Here is an 8,229-nt window from a genome sequence, read left to right as displayed (position 1 = left end):
ATATAATATGTTTAACTTTATATGTAATGATTACTAAACATTGCAACATTGTAAATGTCAATTGTAAATGTCTACCTGTGGATTCTAAAGTGAATCCACAGGTAGAGATTTCTAATGTTAGAAATTATGTAACAGTGAGCTAAACAACATCCGTCGCTGACAAGTTTTAATGATGGCCGTATAACCAGACTGTTTGCTCAGGTATAAGAGCTTTGTCAAGTAAAGTTAATCGGTCTTACTTAATTTTTCTTTAACAGGAAAAGAGTGTGTATTGTTTAAGTAACGGAGAATAATCCCTATGTACGAATTCAATTGCCATTGTTGAAACTTTGTTGGAAGTTGTTAAAATTCAGTGGTTCGTGAAAGAAAATCATAAAGCATAATATTTTACGGGTATGAGACCGTTACAAATTCTGTGCTATTTACGATATGCTGATATTGTTAGTTTAAATAATATTTTAGTAAGATTTTTTAAATGTTGTGTTGCCTAAGGACACCCGCGTCCTCTGGTATTTGGGAGCCATATTTACGACGTTTATGGTACACTTATATCTCTAATTATGCACTAATGATTTGATAATATTCAATTTGTTTTACTTATCATTATGTTGATTTTAAATTATTAACACTTTTTTTAGCAATAACATATTTTTATACAAGGTTTTTATTAAGAACTGTACATTATAGAAAAAAAATAGTACAACAAAATGTAATAAAGAAAAGAAATCAATAAGAACTCGGATCATCTGTCTGTGGGAAAAAATATTTATACCAATATTATTGTTAATTTTTAACAGAAAATATTATAATTTAATGTACTAATATATAGATATGTCAATCTTTTTTTCTTTTCCCTTCATTTAAAAATTTCTTTTCTATTATGTTTAATAGATATGAAATATTGTCAGCTGTGAAGCCTACAAATTCATGTATATACGCTGTTTTTATTTAGATGTAGTACTCTTTCCTCTGCCTACTCTATTTTGTTACAAGTGGGTTGATGGGGGTGGATATAAATTACATTTGTTATTGCATTCTATGTAAGTATAGAGTAAATTATTATTTATCCTCAATTGTTATCATTCGATCGAGATAGAGAAAACAGTATGGAAATTTAACAACATCCTACTAGTATTAGTCTGGAATGGTTCTGGTTTAGTGACATTAAATAATATATCTTCATGACTAATTCAGAGTTAAAGCCATTATCAGTTGTCAATGTGCGTGGTGAACGCAACACTTTACATGTAAGTTATTAGGTTCCCTCGATATCTTGGATACTAACGAGACAGAGGGGAGATTCAATCGCCATCTAACTGATTAATATTTTTATTTTACTCTACCGTCCAGTTCAGTATACAGTTTCAATAGAGAAGAACTCGCGAGAAACTCAATTCTTTTTTTTACATAATAAACTATAACAGTTATACATCCATCTTATACATACTGGTACGTCAGAACTCGATAGACAACAAATTGGATGGGGTTTAAAATAACGTAAAATATCTACCATAGAATGACTAAGAAAGTTTAAAATATATATACCATATAAACTGAACCAAGCTTAGTATTCCAGGTGTTTATTTATAATAATAATATATAAATAAGTACAAATCTACAATAGTTTAATTTGTTCGTGACATTCTCTTTATCAAGTCGCTACGATTCGTTATTATAGCTAAATATATGAATTAATTAATGCATGCAAATCTCTGTGAAAACGCTAAATTGTACAAGATTAGGGTTAGTCTGTGGGCTGACGCATTTGCTTTTATTACATATAGTATCAACCCGTGCATGACATGTCACAGAAATGTGGCCTGGTGTTAAGCGGACTCAAATAGCGTACAAAAGTGTAATTTTCAAAGGCATATGTGCGTCAGACGTGTGGCTGACGTCCAGAAATGTATTGTTATAAAATTAATACGTATCTAACAAAAGGGAACATATGTATGCATTTGCAGGGGAATGGTCTATTCAAGATATTAAGCTTAATATATTTAGTACATTAAGCTCATTTATAATAGTCTAAACTATACACAAAGTGTAATGTAATAACAATTGGTTAATTTAAGTTCTATTATTACAGTTCAAATTATACACTAAGTGTATTGTAATAATATTAACCAGAAGAATTAGAGCTGTATTGCTATCTATTTAAGAAATAATATGCTCATTTCTTAGGTTTCAAAATTGTACTTTTTTGGAAGTACTTATATTGATAGTTGCCTCAAATAACTACAAAAGTGTAAAGTTCAAATGCATATGTATGTCAGACGTGTAGCTGACGTCCAGAAATGTATTGTTATAAAATGAATACGTATCTAAAAAATATTTAGTTTAATAAAGTTATTTGTTTACAGTTTAAATTATACACAAAATGTAATGTATTAAAATATTATTAAACACAGGACTTACAGGTGTTTTGCTATATATTTATGCAGAAATATGCCCATTTCTTAGAGTTCAATACTGCATCTTTTCGGCAACTTACAAAATGCATATGGCGGAGAGTCTAGGGGCTTCTGATAGTCCTTGTAACGACATTCTACCTACTGTATAAAATATACAGGTGAACTACACGAAATTTTACAACAGTGCTAAAAATACGCCTGCTCTAATTGTTTTGTAGTGAACAATTGAAATATTCAATTATATTCATGTACGGCATTCAATGCTTTCAAAAATGGAAGACTGAATATAAAAATAGAATGTTAAAAAAAGGTTACATTTGTTTCTCATAAAAGAATTTTCCACATCAATGTTTATAGTATAAAACAGTTAAAAAAACTACCTTATTTATGCATTATTTAAAGAAATATCATTTATGAATAATAACTTTGGAATAGAAAACTGAGGCAGGCTGGAAATGTTATGACACTTGATTGTAAGCCCTTAAAAGGGCGATATTAAATTATACGTAAAGTACATATATGTTAATTTAAAAAAAAAGTATTAAAATGGTTATATGGAACATTTTAAATATTTCCTTATAAAATAAAATATATAATGGTGTTTTAAACAACCTATCGTATTTACGTTACGTTAAAAAGAATAGTCTAAAATATTATTTCTTAAAACATAGTTAGTTACATATATCCAACACAGAGAAAATCGATAAAAAATAAAACCATATGAAACAGTATTAAGAGTTATATTTATTGTAATATTATTATATCTTTTGACAAAATATATTAAATGATGTCAAAATAAGTACTTTAAACTATCTTAGTCTGAAATTCAACGAAACTTTGGAAGAAATTGCCAACATCTGTTCGAAGATTAAAATCACTGCAGAATTTGAAATTAGGTATTAAACTACTATTTATGTAAGTTATCGAAATAGTGGCATTAGTGTTGTATGTATTTGTATACATATATAAGTAAGTTTCTGTTATTATTTTGTATATATACTTACATTAATATTACTTCTCCCAATATTGTCATTCATCATCACCATCATCATCATTGTTACACCTCTACCAAATGCAAGTTTAATCACTTCTTTCCATCCTAAGGTTGCCTGGAGGAGATAGCTTTTTAGCGATAAGGCCATCCTTTGGTACTTCCTTCTCTTGTTTATTACTGTATTATTATCTTTTTCAACGTAATTATGTATATAATTAGTATTTTCTGTGAGAGGATCAATTAATAGTTTCATTCATTCATTCAAAAAATGTAAAAGATGTTATTATTCATATATATAACTGTATTGTATGTGCTATAGAAACTATTTGAAATTAATAAATAACTTCACCGCCATTGAATTTATTGCGGCAATAACTTTAGAGGTTCTGAAACTGAGAGGTTCTTGAAAAACTATCCACGTAATATAAAGGATTCCAAAAAGTTTCTTTTACAAGTGAATTGTATCATAGGTATTATAACCATTACGAATAAATGCGATTAATTTTGAGTAGCGTTGGTACTATCACAGATAAGATAATATTACATAGTACTAATACAAATATTTTATTAATGAAAGTCACCCGACTTTTTTTTTTATAAATGACTTCGAGTGATCGTTATGTAAGTTAGTGAGTTAGGTATAGGTTAACACAATATAGTCGTATATCATATAACACTTCTAAACCTTTCAAACAGTGAAGAAATTTCTCAGATCAAAGTAGCAAAATCTGCTTTCTCTCTTTCCAATATAAGAGGGATCTTTTGAGGAAAATTGCGCGGATGGATGAGTATGAAATTTCGCATCCTTATGGTTTATTGGATTAAGAAGGAGCTATTATTTTTTAATAAGCATAAAAATATATTAATATAATAAAAAAATATTACATACTACCATATATTTGACACACACGCATAGTCCTTGACTTTAATAATGTTCAACTTTATAATTTAAATTAATTATGGTCGAATTTTGACATTGAGCGACCACTAGTATAATTAAAACTTTCCTATGCTATTTCTCTTCGTGATCTATTCTACAAAAATACCTTTGTCCGGAACACAAAGTGCTTAAAAAATATAAAACTGTAGAATTCCAAACAACTATCTACACCCTTTAAACATTGCAAACCTATTCGTAACTTTAAAATGAAATCGTTAGAAAGTTCCAGAGAATCCTAATGGCTTCCATTTTCAATTTTCCGGACCGTTCTCATCCGTGTGATTGTGAGGAGCAAACCTTTTAACACAAAGTCGGTTCATTAATACAATAATGTTGCTTACGATTATAATTCTAGATAGACTGATCGGACCTACTTTTAATTTTATGTAACACAAGTTAGGTAAGTAATATTATGTTATCTGTGGTAATATTATCAAGTTAACTGGTTATTTTCCGCGGATTCTCTATTACTTACAATTTTATTCTTTAAATTTAACGTTACAAATTTAAAAAGGTAATAATGAAATTTCGAGTGTAATAGATGTTTAACAATAATATTTATTAGTCTTGTGACATATATTTTTTTTTCTCCACAGAGTTTAGTCCGGGCTTATATTAGTTTGTTTCCTTATATCATTATGCTAAGTGTTTGCAATTCAAATTCTAAGTCTATGATAACTTAAAATTTAAATAAGTTTCAATAATAAAATTAAATGTTAGTAGACTATATAATTTCAGGTCTCAACGGGTTGAAAACTTGAAACCTTTTTTTTAAAAACTTGGAACCTGATGCAGTCATATAGTCTCAAAATAATAATAGCTAAGCATATATGTGTATGCTTATGTAACCGTGCCCAGAAATATCACAGTAATAGGAAGTTGTGATTGAGAATGTTCGAATCTTAAAAGTTCAAAGTATATTATGTATGTATCTAAAAAAAATTGTATGTAACTTTTTACATCAATAATCTAGTTTACTTAGCTTGGGACTAGATAGGCGCTATGTTAATTGTTCAGGATAATAGTAACATTATGAAGTGCTGTATTTTTGTGTCTATCTACAAAACTAAAAAAATATTTTATCACTCGTTTACTGGCCCCACCGTGGCAATAAGGGGCACTTTACGTTTTCGGATCAACGTTATGAGGCGTCAGAAATAGGACCGCCTGCTGACCTCTTATGGTCCACGTGATTGCATATTAACTTTATCCGCTAATTTAGAAGCCTAATATAATTTTACTGTTATTTTCCATATAAAATGTTGCCTTAAGTGTAATAATAAGATTACTTAGTAATTGAACATTATTGTCACTAATATATTTTATATATTTACGTAAACATTAAAAACACTTATCTGGGCACCTAATGGTATATTTACCTATAAATATAGACTCTATAATATACTTTGTTAAAATAGTATAATAATACAAAGTACACAAAATTCAGAGCATTCTTGAGGACTATGACGTCATAGTTCTCAGGAATGATGAGGCGTGGGAGGTAGGACATGAGTGTAGGATGTATTTAGGTCAGTTAGTCCATCACCGCAAATTCACTTTTAAATAGTTGGTTAACCACAATGGATTTCAAGGGAACATGGAGTGCATAAGAGGTACTGCGAGCAATGATAGGCCATCATTTTTATCGTCATCATCATGTCATACACATTACGTCACGTGACGTAATGTGCAGGACACTTTCATGTATATAGGCGACGGTTGTCACTTTCCATTACATGGGCGATTAGCTTGTTTACCATGTCAATAAAAAAAAATAAGTGAAGTGTAACGAAACGAGCAGCAAAACCAGCGCCATCTGTTATCTTGTAGTGTACAATATATAACGGTTGTCCTACGGCCCAAGGATGCCAACCGTGCAAAAACTGTTCTACCGGTACGAAATTTTTAGTAGTAGTATTTTTAGTATATAGTAAATAATGAAAAAATAATAACAACAAAGGCCAATTTACACAGCGCATTCGTTGTGTAAATTGGCCTTTGTTGTTATTATTTTTTCCTCAATGCTGAAGGTATAGCAGAACTTGTGTTTTTTTTGTAAATACATACATAATATTTTCGATGGCCTCGTTGGTGTAGCGGTTTAGCACATCGCCATATTTATAATGGTCGCGGGTTAGATTCCTTGCATTAATTTGGGTGTTCTATACATCACCGAGATCATCGAAAATACGATGTTAGAGACCAAAATTGAGCCGATATATGATATTTTTTACTTCTATGTACGAAATTAAATATTTTAAAGCTGGCAACCCTGTTAGGGCCTACGCAGGTAGTGTCAGCGTAATGTATTCGTAAACTTCGTAACGAGCGCCATATCGTACAGTTTACGAGTGTGTACACGTGTTAGAACAGTTTACAGGCTGTCGCATTTACTTGCAAATGTTACAAACATCGCTACCGATGAAGTATCGAAATATTAATTAAAGGAGATAACTTGAAATTACAGGATAGGAGGCATGAGATCTGAGGCCTGGAATGAATGGTCGCATGCATGAGTGGTCACTTTTTCTAAAACTCATCTAATGGTGTCTTAGATGCTTGTCTTTACAGCTTCATCCGAAATCCGCGAAAGAATTTATAGAGTGACTGAAAGTCAATTGGTTTTTCAACGTGTGGTATAAATCGTCAGACAGTCCTCAGTATGAGGGTTAAGTTAAGGTGGATTGGATTTTATTGTGAGTAAGCTCACTAAAAAATCACACGATGTGAGCATTGTCAGAGTCGCGAGGTCGCGTTAACATTTTACCGCGACTTCGGCGGCGTTGGTCCGTAAATGCACTAGCAGGTACTACTGGTGTTCTTTTAATAAAATTGTATCCACCAGGCAGAAGTTGACTTTTGAAATAAGTCGGTCTAAGGTCTGATATATATTGTTAGGTCGACTTATTTCTAAAGTCAACTTCTGCCTGACGGATACAACTTTATTCAATGGGCACTGCTAGGTATTCAGAACTCGTCTCAGGCCGTCGTAATTTCGATTGCCGTTTGAATTGGACGATGTATCGATCGGAGGGGATTAGTGGACATATGTTAATGTGGTACCCCTAGTACTGTTTTCAGTTGTAGGTAACATAGCACAAAGTAAACATAGCGTACAAATCTAGCTGCTTGATGACTTCAATTGACGACACTGTGGTACTTATACAGATGACCTTTTATAGTCTATAGATTATAGAGATATAACTTAGTTTTCAGGATTGGCATGACATGTAACACGCATCACAATTATTTTCTTGCTTAAACAAACTATATTTTATTAGAATATATTAACAAATGAGTCTTATCTGTAGTAAAAAAAAGTAATATAACAACTCCAAAAAGCCAATTGAAATTACATATTTATCGGCTACGTTGGGGCCGCTACTATTTGAAAGTATGTACATACTAATAATAATAATAATGTAATATTACGTACAAAAAATATTTTCAAACTTAAAACTAAGTATACATAAATGTGCTAAATATAGGCTACAGTGAAAACTAACCGCGACTGCAATATGGCGTACATATTGTTCGTATTCTAATTATATACGACATTTGCAATGACAGTAATATTGTCTGCATAGCTAATTATTGCGTTTCAGTAAATATGCATTCAAACCGATCCTATTCTGAATAATGTAAACGTAATAATTAGATGCAATAGCTACAATTAACATATAGTCATAAACATAACTGAAAGGATTCTATGAAAATGTAGCACATTTCCGTTTAAAGTATTTTAATATCGTAGAATTATCTGCATATGTTTTACTGTGATTTAAAAATGATGTGATCCATTTGTACACTAAACTCCGTCCAAAATCGAGACCGTATTGAAACATTCAAGAAAAGAATTTATTCCATCCTAAAAGGCAACG

This window comes from Achroia grisella, unplaced genomic scaffold (genome assembly GCF_030625045.1).
Source record: "Achroia grisella isolate CSIRO2021 unplaced genomic scaffold, CSIRO_AGI_Agris_v1 utg478, whole genome shotgun sequence".
NCBI lineage: Eukaryota > Metazoa > Arthropoda > Insecta > Lepidoptera > Pyralidae > Achroia > Achroia grisella.
The sequence above is the reverse complement of the archived record's forward strand: the minus strand, read 5'-3'. Positions refer to the sequence as shown.